Raw genomic sequence first — 15,031 nt, forward strand, 5'->3', positions numbered from 1 at the left:
CCTGGATCAGTGAAAGGAAGTAAGCAGGGATTTAGAACAACTACCCCCGTGTGCCAGAGGTGAATACAAAGTACGGTCAGGATTGCAGACATTTCTAGGTGGGAATGGGGTAAATAAACAGCAAGCAAATACTGAATATTCCCAGCGTGTTCCCATATGGAAATCTGGTTGATTAAAGGCTTTATGCGCCGCCCCTCCTTTGTAACGCTAAACCAAATAACGTCACACCACATAAGGTTGGAAGAAAAGGTCACAGCTTTATTTTAACACCCGCTGTTAAAATCAACCAGCCTGCCCGCCAGCCAAGCAGGATCCATGCGAAATGGTGGGGAGATCCTTGCCCAGACAGCCAGCAATTGGCCCACTCCCTTCCCCCGCCCAAAAGCACTGTAAAATGGGAGGGGGTGATCCTCATTCAGCCGATGTTGGGCTGCTTCCCTCCCCCTCCCGCCCCTAGGGTCAGCTTAGGCCCAGCCCTAAAGCTGACGCCCAGCCTTTTACCAGCGTTGATTGGGCATAGGTCGGCCCGGCCCTACAGCCGGCGCCTCCCGCCTGCCGCGCTGTTCTAGGGGCTCCAGCTGACAGGCGGACCCTAAAGTCCTCGCCCGTTCTCCGTCTCCTGAGCTTGGCTGGCGTGGCAGCTCCGCCACCCGGAGGCCCCTCTGCAGCAAGCAAATACTGAATATTCCCAGCGTGTTCCCATATGGAAATCTGGTTGATGAACCTATACCTGTCTTTGCTCATGTAATCCTTGTTATCTCAAAGCCCCTCTGCCCACTCTAACCTCTCACCTTTCATCCTTCTCTGTTTATCCTCTATTGAGGGTTATGCATCCGTCTGCCTTTCAACTGCAAAATGTTTGCAAAAAAACATGTTAAGAAAGCAAAACATTCCAGTTACTTTCGGAGGGTAAATTCAGTCCAGCCTAAGTGTTGAAGCAGCTTTGCAGCCTGCAGACTCTGATATACAGTACTCCTCTTCCTAAATGTTACGTTTATGCCTGAGTAGAAAGATAAATGCTGCACACGAATAAAAATCAAAAGGGGATACAACTACCGGTGCTCCTGGTTCAGGATTCTCTGTGTCAATCCAGGGTTAACGAAATTAAGAAAATCAGGGCTCCACGGGTTTGCTCAACAAACTAATTTATTGCCAATAGACTTGACGTTTCGGCCACACAGGCCTTTCTCAAAAGCAGAAATGGCATATGCCATTTCTGCTTTTGAGAAAGGCCTGTGTGGCCGAAACGTCAAGTCTATTGTATTGGCAATAAATTAGTTTGTTGAGCAAATCCGTGGAGCCCTGATTTTCTTCATTGCGTTTATGCCTGAAGCACTTATTCCCATGACCCATTATCTGTATTTGTTATTTATATGATGGTCACGTGTATTACTATTGTGAAGCGCTATGTACATGAATGGTGCTTTATAAATAAAGACATACAATACAATATTCCCTGTATTTGATCTCTTACAGTAGCTTCATCTTTTTGTCTCTTCTCCTTCCTTCTACCTTATCAAGACCACATCTGTATAAAGTATAACATTATTTACTGGAACCACGGTAAGGGAGGGGGGCCTCCCAGACCTCATCCATGGTCTCCTGCTGCCCAGAGACCCCAACCCCCATCATTCAGGAGCGGCAGAGCTGGCTGACCTCTGGCCTGGCTTGGAAATATAAAATGGGGTCAAGCCTCACTATGGCAGCCAATAGAAGCTAAAATGGCATCTGTACTCTACTGGTGACCCAGACGTTATGTTTGTAGTCCGGCAGCCATATTTGTCGTTTTGTGGTGTCAAAACTGTCATACAGAAAAACCCTACCAATACCTCCAGATTCAGGAGATCCCTGGAAGTTGGGGTATCACAGACCAGTTCCAGGGGGGAGGGAGGGGGAAGAAAGCAGCAGGAGAACTTGCTACTTTCTATGTGCTGCTTCCCATTGCTGGACAAGAGCTCAGCTCCATTCAAATTAATGATCTACAACAGGGGTGGCCAATTCCAGTCCTCAAAGGCCACCAACAGGTCAGGTTTTAAGGGTACAGGTGGCTCAATCAGTGGTTCACTCAATGAATGAGCCCCCTGTGCTGGAGCAGGGATATCCTTAAAACTGGACCTGTTGGTGGCCCTTGAAGACTGGAGTTGGTCACCGCTGGTGTACAGTCTTCTCTGCACAAGAAGCAGCTTCACAGATAATTAAATATTTATGTATTACAATTTCTCTGCTGCAAAAAGGGGGCCAAAAAAAATCTCTATGGTTTCCAATCAGATTTGTTTCTTTGATAAATACTGTGTGCACTGCTCTTTATGCAAGTTTGTCAGGAAAGAGGCCTGGATACATAGCTCCATTCATTTTTTGGGGGAAATAAAGTCGTGGGACCAATTTTTAACCATAATTAAGGCTTTTTTTTTAGTACAACATTCCTGAAGCATAAGTAGTCAACTAATTATTGCTATTGTATCCTATCGATTTTAACTCAGAGTGGAACCCGAGTGTGTGTATGTATATATGTATGTATGTATGTATGTATGTATGTATGTATGTATGTATGTACAGGGTATGTGGTGCATATACCTGCTGGCAACAGGAGGGCTGAGTCGCCGCCGATGGTAGTGGGGACACAGGAACAGACTTCTGGGGTTCATACCCCACATATCTCTTTAGCAGTGCAGCACCTCCATCTGCCATAGACTCCAGGAACAGAAGATGATCTCCGACGGTAGAACTTTTACCTCTCCTCCCAGTAAGGTCACGCACCAGCCAGGAGGTATATAACAACAGGAACGGGTTTATTGTCTGCTGTACAGCACAGTTACACAGCAAGCTTCTGCCCGATGCAGTATTCTCAGGTCTCACTGAATGATGGTCCCTGGACCGTCACTACAGACCAAGGGCACCCTCAGCTGTCCTAGCTCTTCCCCACCTCCCTAGCGGAGGCAGAGTCCACACTCACTCTTCCCCAGAGGGAAGAGCACATGGGAAGGCCCCAATCTCAGGCTCCCAGTTGTGTGACCTGCCTTCTTCAGAGGGGGAAGGACACTACTAACCTTAGGGCTGTACTGCCCTTAAGTACACCCAGAAGGCGGGCACCCCGTTATCCCAACTACAACAGGATGTACCACCCCCTGCTGTCACTCAAGTGCAGTACCAAAGGGAAGGGGGAAACCCCCATACCAACTACTGGCAACCTGATTTACCAGGGTTTACTGACAGCCCAAGGGCAGAATAGTAGCCATAGTGACCTGGCTACATATATCCCCACCTGTAGGTGTAGGTTAGACAAAGGAAGTCAGAATACAGTGAGATGTATAGCACAAAGGTATTTATAAGGTCATTGTGTTCATATACCCAATAAACCATATGATTCTCGACTGGAGGATCATTCAATGTGCATACAATAAATAACACCATAAACAATCCCCACAAAGCACTGCAAAAGTGTGTGTCTGTGACTCTCGCTTTAATACCACCCGACCCTAGATATACAGGCCTGTGTGAAAGTGCTGGTACACTGTAGGAGCTCTGATGTGGTGTCATTATTAGATTGCAGGCCTGTTACATAGAAAATGCTTCAGTACCCTTTACTTGGCTTCTGTTGAGGATCCACTCTGATGGTGCATGTGCCTCCTACTCTTTGCCGATGAATGCTCCTTTCGCACTTCGACCTGCACTTCCTTCAGCCAGCATCCGCTGACCTTGTGCGGATCGCAGCCTGGCTCTGTATCGCCACCGGTAGTCCTGAGATGCTTCAGGCTGCAGAGCTGTGCCCATGCATGCTCTGTACGGGTCTCTTAAAGATTCCTCTTAGTCCCTCCTATCTCAAGTCCATTGTCATTGGCTGATGCCGTGTCCATCTTGAGTCACATGCTGAGCTCATATTTATTTATTTTATTTATAAAATGTTTTACCAGGAAGTAATACATTGAGAGTTACTTCTCGTTTTCAAGTATGTCCTGGGCACAGAGTTATGATGACAAATAATACATGGTTACAAATACATAGTTAAATTAAGTGAACAGGGTATATATACATTATATACAAGACATTGCATGCACAGTTAGAGATAATATATTATAGGCGTCTGAAACAGTTACAGAACAGATTAAAATGTGAGACAGCTTTAGTTTTGAAAGAACTTAGACTGGTGGCGGCTGTGAGAGTCTCCGGTAGACTGTTCCAGTTGTGGGGTGCACGGTAAGAGAAGGAGAAGCGGCCGGATACTTTGCTGAACCTTGGGACCATGAACAATATTTTGAAGCCAGATCTCAGATGATAAGTGCTGCATGTGGTAGGGGTGAGGACAGGTGTCTGGCAGGGGGCAGTGTGTGTGTGAGTGCTGCGGGCATTTTACAAGGGGTCACATTATATTGTGTCAACTTATCAGTTAGCATAAATATGGGCAACTCAAGATGAAATAATTAGTGTATTATGGTAATTTACGAGACTCGTGAGATACAATTGACATTTTGGGGGTTATCTCCTGGCTGCAAAACTGCACCAGATTTATCAAAGACAATAATCCAATTAATTTCAATTGGAAGCATTCTTATGTATGTTTGGTGCAGCTTTTGTGCCCCAGTTTTTCTTACTCCCGTTAATCCCATGGCATATGTAATCTGCTATAACAGTGATTTCAATGTTTTTTTCGTTAAGGAACCCTATATTTATATTGTGAAATTCTGCGGAACCACAACCCACTCAAATAGCGCGTCTGAGGTCAGATGCATTGTAAGGAACCCCAACGCTCTCTAATAGCGCGTCTGAGATCAGATACATTGTAAGAAACCCCAACCCTCTCTAATAGTGCGTCTGAGATCAGATGCATTGAAAGGAACCCCAACCCTCTCTAATAGTGCGTCTGAGATCAGATGCATTGAAAGGAACCCCAACCCTGTCTAATAGTGCGCCTGAGATCAGATGCATTGTAAGGAACCCCAACCTTCTCTAACAGCGCGTCTGCAATCAGATGCATTGTAAGGAACACCAACCCTCTCTAATATCAGATGCATTGTAAGGAACCCCGTTCCTCTCTAATAGCACGTCTGAGATCAGATGCATTGTAACGCACCTCAACCCTCTCTTATAGCGCGTCTGAGATGCATTGTAAGGATCCCCAACCTTCTCTAAGATCAGTTGCATTGTGCATTTTTCAGTATTTGTTACTAGGAACTCCAGATAAAAAACACTGTGCTCTGACTTGTAAGCTATGGCCAGACTGTCTTTTGGTGCACCCTGCAAACAACAAGGTGAAAAATGAAAAGGCGCTCCCCCTACAACCAACATAATGGGTGTGATATTTTAAGTGATAGAAATTGTGTGACATTATATTACACAGTGAAATAAGTGAACATAAATAGTGATTCAAATAAAGTAGTAACTCCCTGCTCTGACCCTCTGGTTGGGACGGTCTTCAATTGTCCCAAAATTATGCTAATTTTCTTTAGAATCCAGGGGGAGCGTAGGAGAAGTTCAACAAAAATATAAAGAGAACAATTCTAAGTGCAGATGTAATTTAACACGTGAGTTTATAGGAAGACTTGGCCAAGACTTGAGCCAAGTCTTCCTATAAACCCACGTGTTAAATTACATCTGCACTTAGAATTGTTTTTCTCTTTATATTTTGGTTGAACTTCTCCTACGCCCCTCTCCCCCCTGGATTTTGGTGCACCCTATAATTATTCTTTTAGTTACAGTAAGTTTGCATGGTATACAGTATGTTACACACATCAAAAATAATAAGTAGCACATACATACAGAGGAACATTTATGACAATTCATATAAGAAAGTTGTAATTAAGTAATTATGTTTTTTGGGGATCTTTCTCAATGGAAATTACCACCAGCTAATGACCATTTAAGCGAATCTTCATTAATGGCCATTGATTGCCTTTATACTGTAGTGAATGCCTTCCTTAATCTTCAATGCCTAGGCTTTTTGTTTGTCCCTCTAGCATTAACCATTGATACTCACTCATATGCAAATCATTACTGAGGCTTACGAACAAAAACTGACACAAAACAGCAGATTTAAGCTACTGAAAAGTTGGGTTTGATTGGTGCTGCATTGGCAGTGGTTGGTTTTGCAACCAGAAAAAAATGGTCTAACATTCACACCCTCTAGGGCAAGGGTGGCCATCTCCAATTGTAAGGCTAAGGGCCCGCTCCCTCAGTCAGCGCGCTCGCACGGCAGACAGGCGGGGCGCTGACAGACACAGACCGCGATATGCGGTCTGTAGGGAGACGGAGCGGGAGGGGGGCAGGAGAGGGGGGTGGGAGTGGGAGGGAGGGGGGCGGGATCTGATCGTGTTGCCGTCGACACACCCACACACATACACACATACACACACGTACACGCACATACACACATATACATATACACATACACACACACATAAATACACACATAGATACTTTAATCCGCAGCTCTTTCCCTGCTCCCCGCCCAAGGCGCCTCCTATCTAGCTCCTTCCCTCCCCTCCTCCCCATTGGCTGACTCGCGTACCACGTGACGCGTCAGCGCCGAAAATCACTAGGATCTTGCAGCATCGGCCGGCTGACGCGTCACAGTACGTTGTCAGCCCTGCCGGAAGGAGGCAGCGGGGGCAGGGACCATTCGGGCAAGGGTCTGGTGGTCCGCGGCCGCGCGCCCCGCCGGTCGCAGCGGGTTTGCAGCCTTAGGGGCCAAAACAGGTCAGGTTTTAAAGATATCCCTGCTTCAGCATTGCTGGCTCAATCAATTATTGATATAGTGTATGTGGAATATTAAGCAGAGGAATTCCTCTACTACAGTATGTGTGTTTTATATCCACAAGTTTATACTTCAGTCAATCTTTCCTTCCTCATACAAACATCTCCACCGCTCCCTATCATGACTCGCTGGCAAATAGAGATGTACAACCTTATTGAAGTTCGGCCCGTGAACATACGCGCAAACATCCATCAACCTTCTCTTAAAATGGACAGTACGATGGGGCAGTTCTGCTTACAAATCCGCTCAAAGTCTCTGTTTCACTTACTGGCGCCGAATGCAAACATTTACACTTTGTAAAGTGCGCAAAAACCAAACTTCGCACAAATTAAATGTTCAAGAACAAAAAAAAAAGTTGGCAAGGTTTTTGCAACTAAGGCTGCGCTTATAGTGCGCGCGACGGCGACGCGACGGATGACGTTGCCGCTAGCGAAAGTTGTATTTCGGTATCAGCCGACGTCGCGGGCGACCAGGTCTTTGATTGGTTCAGAGGCTGTCACATGTGGCGACAGCCTCTGAAAAATCAAATTTGCCCGGCTTCAAGAATTCGCGTCGCGCTTACTGTAAGCGCATGCGACGGCGGCAATACATTTGTTTCGCCGCGACGTCGCGTCGCCGGCACTATAATGGCAGCCTAAAGTTTGCAGGAACGGAAAAATAAAAAAATTGCGTTTTTCTGAACTCTGAAACATCCGGGAAGATTTGCACTTGTTTCGCTGCGTAAATTGAACTTTGGCGAAAAGTTTGCCCATCGTTGTTTGTGAACATCCTATTTTAACCGTGATATCCTATATCTGCACATGTATTACATATTACCAGTGAGAAATGATTATTCTAAAATACATCATTACCATATTGAGGGATATTCCTTACATTGAGGGATAATCCAGATATCGGTCTCCCCTGTGCATTGCTGCATGTATCATGAAAGAGATAGAGACACTCACAGTGAATACAAACATAAGGGGTGTTTAGTAATAGAGAAGATACAGTATGTGTGTTATCACAGTAGATTTGGGGAGAGGGGGGGCATTCTATATATGTTAAAGTGTATATAAACTGTTCACGGTGCCAAAGTTCGACAAAAAATCCGGTCACTCCTCCTCTTAACCGTGCACCCCACCACTGGGACAATCTACAGGAGACTCTCAAAGCTGCTGCCAGTATAAGTCATTTTACAGACTTCGGCTGTGTCTCATTTTAATCTTGTCTGTAAAATTGTCTGTTAAATGCGCCCATAACATATATTGTCCCTAACTGTCCATGAAATGCCTGTAAATATAATGTGTAACAATGTATTGCCATTATAACCCTGTGCCCAGGACGTACATGAAAACGAGAGGTACCTCTCAATGCATTACTTCCTGGTAAAACATTTTTATAAATAAATAAAATAAATAAGTCCGGGCTATTGACGTCCAAAACTCTCATCAATGGGAATTTTCAGCCCGAAAACATCCCGAATAACCACTTTGCTATATATATATATATAGCATTTGGCAGTTTATTTAACTCCATCAATGCCAGATAGACCTCACACAGAGCCTGCTTTTGTACAAGAGAATGGGGGGTTGGGATTTGAGTTATCCCTTTCACTGCCAAATAGACTTCATGCAGAGACAACCCTCTTACCATTAAATGGGGCTAGAGCTCTGCTTCATTGTGTAATGCCATATTAACTGCATGTAGGGAAAGGTTGGGATGTAAATTAACTCATTCAATACCACATGCTTTGCTGGCTCCTATGTAGGCTTACCATTTCCATTAACCCTATGAGTGTCGGACAGACCGCCTGCTTTTGCTGGCCCTATGATTTTATGATATCGCTTTAATGCTGGAGACATCCCCCAGTTGCTACCCCTTGTTGCAAAGAATGGTGCAACAATTTAGTGGAACAATGCCTTGAAATTCATTGTTGGTCTCTCTGGCATGGAATGGGTTAGTGGCCGAATCCTTCTAAAAACACAGGTAATAAAAAAAATCATGAACATTCTTTACTATCACCTATAGCAGGCCTGCACAACACGCGGCCTGCACAACACCCGGCCTGCACAACACCCGGCCTGCACAACACCCGCCTGCACAACACCCGGCCTGCACAACACCCGGCCTGCACAACACGCGGCCTGCACAACACGCGGCCTGCACAACACCCGGCCTGCACAACACCCGGCCTGCACAACACGCGGCCTGCACAACACGCGGCCTGCACAACACCCGGCCTGCACAACACCCGGCCTGCACAACACCCGGCCTGCACAACACGCGGCCTGCACAACACCCGGCCTGCACAACACCCGGCCTGCACAACACGCGGCCTGCACAACACCCGGCCTGCACAACACCCGGCCTGCACAACACGCGGCCTGCACAACACCCGGCCCGCCTCCACTCATTGTGCGGTCTGCGGCGGCTTTTCCCGTCCTTCTCCCTCCCGAGCCTGCTCTCCCCGCGAGCCGTTCACACCCTCCTCTCCCACCCGCGAGTCGCTGTGCACGAGTGTGCTAGTCCTGCCTGCTCTGCCGCCGTGAGGTGCTGTTGGGGGGGAGGTGAGGTGCAAGGGGGGTGGGGGGGAAGGTGAGGTGCAAGGGGGGAGGTGAGGTGCAGGGGAGTGATGTGAGGTGCAAGGGGGGGAGGTGAGGTGCAGGGGAGTGATATGAGGTGCAGGGGGGGTGCAGGGGAGTGAGTGAGGTGAGGTGCAGGGGGAGGTGAGGTGCAGGGGAGTGATGTGAGGTGCAAGGGGGGTAGGTGAGGTGCAGGGGAGTGAGTGAGGTGAAGTGCAGGGGGGGGAGGTGAGGTGCAGGGGGGGGAGGTGAGGTGCAGGGGAGTGATGTGAGGTGAGGTGCAGGGGGGGAGGTGAGGTGCAGGGGAGTGAGGTGAGGTGAGGTGCAGGGGGGGGAGGTGAGGTGCAGGGGGGTGAGGTGCAGGGGAGTGAGGTGAGGTGCAGGGGGGGAGGTGAGGTGCAGGGGGGAGGTGTAGTGGGGTGAGGTGAGGTGAGGTGCAGGGGGGAGAGTGATGTGAGGTGAGGTGCAGGGGGGGAGGTGCAGGGGAGTGATGTGAGGTGAGTTGCAGGGGGGAGGTGTAGTGGGGTGATGTGAGGTGAGGTACAGGGGGAGAGTGATGTGAGGTGCAGGGGGGGAGGTGAGGTGCAGGGGGAGAGTGATGTGAGGTGCAGAGGGGGAGGTGAGGTGCAGGGGAGTGAGTGAGTGAGGTGCAGGGGGGGAGGTGAGGTGAGGGGCAGGGGGGGGAGGTGAGGTGCAGGGGGGAGGTGTAGTGGGGTGATGTGAGGTGAGGTGCAGAGGGTGATGTGAGGTGCTGGGATGTGATTGAACCGGACTGTCCTGTTCTTCGACACACTGTCCAGTAAAAAAAATAGAGCTAATACTGGACATGTATGTGACCGTTATTACCTCTCTGGACATAGTAACATAACTAGCTTGGGGGCACGAGATTTCCCTGAGCTGAGGGAGAGCAGGGCTATTGCGAGGGGACTGGGCAGCTTCCTCCATCCTGATTGGTTACTGCTGGGTAATGCAGCCAATCAGGAGGAGGTGTCAGAAGCCTGAGGGCGGGGCCAAGAAGAGGAGGAAACAGCATGGACCGGAGAGAGGTGAGAGGGGAATGTGTGTCTCAAACGTGTCGCACCTGTCACCAGTCCATTTCTTTTGGAGAAACCATCTGTTTACCCTATGTACACAATCAGTGTACCAACCCCTCCCTGAAACAGCATCACGTTATCACCAGGAAGAATGGTCACTCGATGCGGAAGTGCCGGAGCGTCTGTTGCCAGGGAGGTGGCATGGCCCTTTGGCACTGAAATGGTTAAAAACAGTCCGTCGACTGAGCCACTGATTGAGCCACCTGTGCTGAAGCAGGGATATCCATAAAAGCTGGCCTGTTGGTGGCCCTTGAGGACTGAGTTTGAGACCCCTGGGTTAAAACATAGTGTGAGCTCACTGACGCAGGGACCCTGCCTGTACAATTCTACGTATAGCGCCAAATACCACACACTGTATTATAATTATGAAGCGATTTATGAAATAAAGTTGTTAAATTATTTTTAAAAAATTAAGTGAGATATAATACCACTCATTTTTTTTAAGCTACTGGGAACCCTACAAAATGGCAATTGTGAGCTGATAAATGCGTTGAAGGCGCTTCTGTCCCCAAGGGGTTAAATCGTTCTGAACAAGCCCTGTACTAATGACTGACAAGTTCCCACACACGTGTTGCGGTGCAGAGTGGAGGATGTTAGGACCCAGAGGAGTGTCTCTCTGCTCAGGTAGGTCTGGAATCTGGTATAGTTTCCCTGGGAATCTGTGTCTGATCCATTCATTGCCTCTGAGGGAGGGATATTGAGTGTTTCTGCTATCCTGCCCTGATCACTGAGCAATGGGAATAGCACAGTGTGTGTGCACGCACCATCTCCCTGGGAGCAAGGGGTCTCTTTAAACAAGTGGAGCAAAACCCAGACACACGGACACCTGAGGATGGGATTCTGCGGAGCTTCTCACATTTCTTTTTGTGCCCTGGGAGTAATTTACATTGCAGTTTTGAGCAACTTGGCAGAAACCTCATCAGAGTTTTCAGGTAGGAGAGAAATCTGTGCAGAGGCTTCTAGTACTGCCCATCCTAACATGCTTTCTGTAGGGAGAGAGCACTACTCTCAACCTATTCTTTGGCAGAATATGGCTGAAAATATTTACAATTTCTGTAATGCTGTGGGGGGTGTCTGATGTGTGGCATAAGGTGGGGTTATACTGGTAATCTATTGGGGTAACTGATTGGTCCTGAATCTTTAGTACATGATGTGTTGAACTTTTATAGAGACAAATGATGTGTGTTTTAGTGCAATCTTAACCCTACATCCCAACTCCTTCTAAACTCTGTGGGAGCAAATAAGGTGTGTAATAGGGTTACAGTGACTTTAAGAAGGTGACCCCGATGAGGTTAACGGTTATATGATGTGTGGCATGACAATCCTGATTTCATTTACAGTGTGGTCCCGCTGTAGAGTTGGACAACTGATGGTTGTAATAATATCATTTTGACTTTGAAGAGGCTGATCCCACTGAAGTATACAAGGGAAGTTGTGTATTACAGGGAAAGCTTTACTTTCAAGTACAGGATCTCAAAGGAGGATATGGGGAAAATAATGCGTGCAACAGGTTTGTCTTCACTTCTTAGTAAGGTGAAGTTTATAGGGGTCCCTGATGTGTGTAATCTGGCATTGCTGACATTTTAGGTCGGTGATGCTACTGAAGTGTACAGGGGTAACATATTCGTCAACGGAGGAGTATAGTGCAATGAGCGGGACACCCTTGCGATAAGCGTGCTATGAGATGGCGAAAAGATCTCGAAATAGTTTTATAATCATCGCCGATTAACTCCTTCGTTGCTGGTGTGGCTAGCAATACATAGAATGGTAACTTGTTTTTGTAGTTATTCTTGGTAACGTGTTTATGAAACACCACATTGTGTTACCTCCATTGGTATTCGGGCGGCTTGCAATGCGTTTGGCAGTACAGGTAGTCCTCGCTATCCAACGTTTCACTTTACAACGAATGGCATACCCAACGCTTAAAATGCAACCCTATGGTCCTTTTTTCTACGCCGGAATACGTTTTTTCGACGCCTGAATGCGTTATCCAACGCTCACCGCCACTGATTAACATGGGACTCACTTTACAACAGTTTCACTACCCAACGCTAACTCCAGAACGGATTCCGTTGGATAACCGAGGACTGCATGTATAGGCGCTAATAGAACCGTGTATGTTTTTCACGTTGCCTCTTTTTGTGTGTTTGTGTGTGTTTGTGTGTGTGTGACAGGGTTGGGAATGGCTGACAGGAGTTGTGATAGTTTTGCTGTGTGTATCTTCATGCAGAGCACCGTCGGATCCCTGGGCTTCTGCAAACGGGCTTTAGGAATCCATGTCCCATGTATAACACGGCAGGTCTAGAATCGCAGTGCAATCTTTTCAATACGATTGCTAACAGATGACAAACTTTTCTAGCATACAGAATTGGCTTTTAAAGTAAAGTTCACTGGACTTTTATGTTAGAAAAGCTGGCTGTGACGGAAGAGTCTCTACATCCTTTGTACAAAATAAACGTTATCAGCTTTGCTGCTGTAGGTAGGAGACGCGTCCCAGTTTATATATAGTGTATGCTGAGAAACCCCTCAGTGCACACGGACTATGTACTGTATTGTTTGGTACTACTTGCAAAGTTATTGGATGAACAAAACCAAGGAGAGTATATACTGTACTGTATGTTGGGAACTTCTTTATTATTCCAAAATCTATCACCATATTAATAGCATAGGGTTTGAAGGAGAAGCTCACTGGTAATGCTGCTACCTTTTTTGAGGTGGGTAACCTCTGTTCAAACCTCAGTGTCTGCTCCTTGTGACAAGTCACTCAATTTCCCTGTGCCTCAGGCACCAGAATTAGACTGTAAGAGATACAGGCCGGGACTCGTGCCTGCAAAATTCTACAGTATGTGCAGCTCGGTGTACAATGTCAGTTCTATGTTAGAAAAAAGTATCATTATTATAGACCGCTAATGACCCAACCATGACCTTTCCAAGGCGCACAACATTAGGAAAAAAAAAATCAAAAACTGTACATTTTAGCAGTTCCCGAATAGGTTGAAATTTTTTTTTGTAGTGGTGCGTTTCTATAGAAGTAACATGTGGTTTATTATGAACAGAGCACTGCTGGGTTCATTTAACATGGGGAACAACGTATCCAATTCCTGATACTCAGTGTTTTTAATACAGTATAACTGTGTAATGCAAAAAAAGTTTTGTATGTTAGGTTCAGATGTAAAATTGGATGCATTGCATTTCACCGCCAAAACTGCTGCACACAGGAATGAAGCAGAGTGAGTGAATGGTACCTGACTAAGCAGAGAGTGAGCGAATGGTACCTGACTAAGCAGAGAGTGAGCGAATGGTACCTGACTAAGCAGAGAGTGAGCGAATGGTACCTGACTAAGCAGAGAGTGAGCGAATGGTACCTGACTAAGCAGAGAGTGAGCGAATGGTACCTGACTAAGCAGAGAGTGAGCGAATGGTACCTGACTAAGCAGAGAGTGAGCGAATGGTACCTGATTAAGCAGAGAGTGAGTGAATGGTACCTGATTAAGCAGAGAGTTAGTGAATGGTACCTGACTAAGCAGAGAGTGAGTGAATGGTACCTGACTAAGCAGAGAGTGAGTGAATGGTACCTGACTAAGCAGAGAGTGAGTGAATGGTACCTGACTAAGCAGAGAGTGAGTGAATGACACAAGACGATCCAAATACAGAGAAAATGACACCCAACTAGCAAAGCGTGAGTAAATCATATTAGACCCCTGAGGTTAAATATTTATTTAACCCCTTGAGTGTCCATGGGGTCAGTAACAAATTGCAATGCATTGCTGGCCTCTCTGTTACCAACAAGCTACATTTTCAAAGCAATAAATACCTAAACAACTTTCCTCAGTGATAAGAAGAGCTGGGTTAATTGCATAATTACATGCTAATTAGATGGTTGCTTGATAAGAATGAGCTTGGGGCAGTTTGCTATAATGTACAGTAATGTGGGCTTCTCTAGTTTGAGCCCTGTGTTATCTCTTATGCTTTTTGAGTACCAAAAATTAGATTTGGGGCAGACACAATTTGGATCAGCTGTGTCTGTATCGTTTTCCAATGATAACAGACAGATTTAAGAGAGAATATTAAAAAACCCTTACACTAATTGGAGGAGTCGGAAATAATTCAGTGCAAGGTGTTGCAAGGTTCCCAGTTCCCAGTGTTAATTTAGTGGCTGAAGAGTGATATCATCAGATACTTGTAGGGATGATGATGATGATGATGATGATGATGATGATGATGATGATGATGATGATGATGATGATATTTGGGTAGCAAAACCCCATTGTTATAGGTCGTGGGTCTAAAACTCAGTCGTCAAGGGCCACCAACAGGTCAGGTTTCAAAGATATCCCTGCTTCAGCACAGGTGGCTCAATCAGTAGCTCAGTCGAAGACTGTGCTGAAGTAGGGATATCCTGAAAACTTGACCTGTTGGTGGCCCTTGGGGACCAGAGTTGCCCGCCCCTGCTAGGTTTTCATTTAACCAGGGGGGGGGGAAATGTCTGAGACATTAAATAGCAGATCACGTATGTAATGAGAATCAAATCTTGTTATCCTTTCCACAAAGAAAGTATTTGCAAGGGAATTAGCGGTTCCCAAGCATCACAACACCACACATTGCAATCATGATCCTACTTTATG

This window comes from Ascaphus truei, chromosome 4, assembly GCF_040206685.1.
Source record: "Ascaphus truei isolate aAscTru1 chromosome 4, aAscTru1.hap1, whole genome shotgun sequence".
NCBI classification, from domain to species: domain Eukaryota; kingdom Metazoa; phylum Chordata; class Amphibia; order Anura; family Ascaphidae; genus Ascaphus; species Ascaphus truei.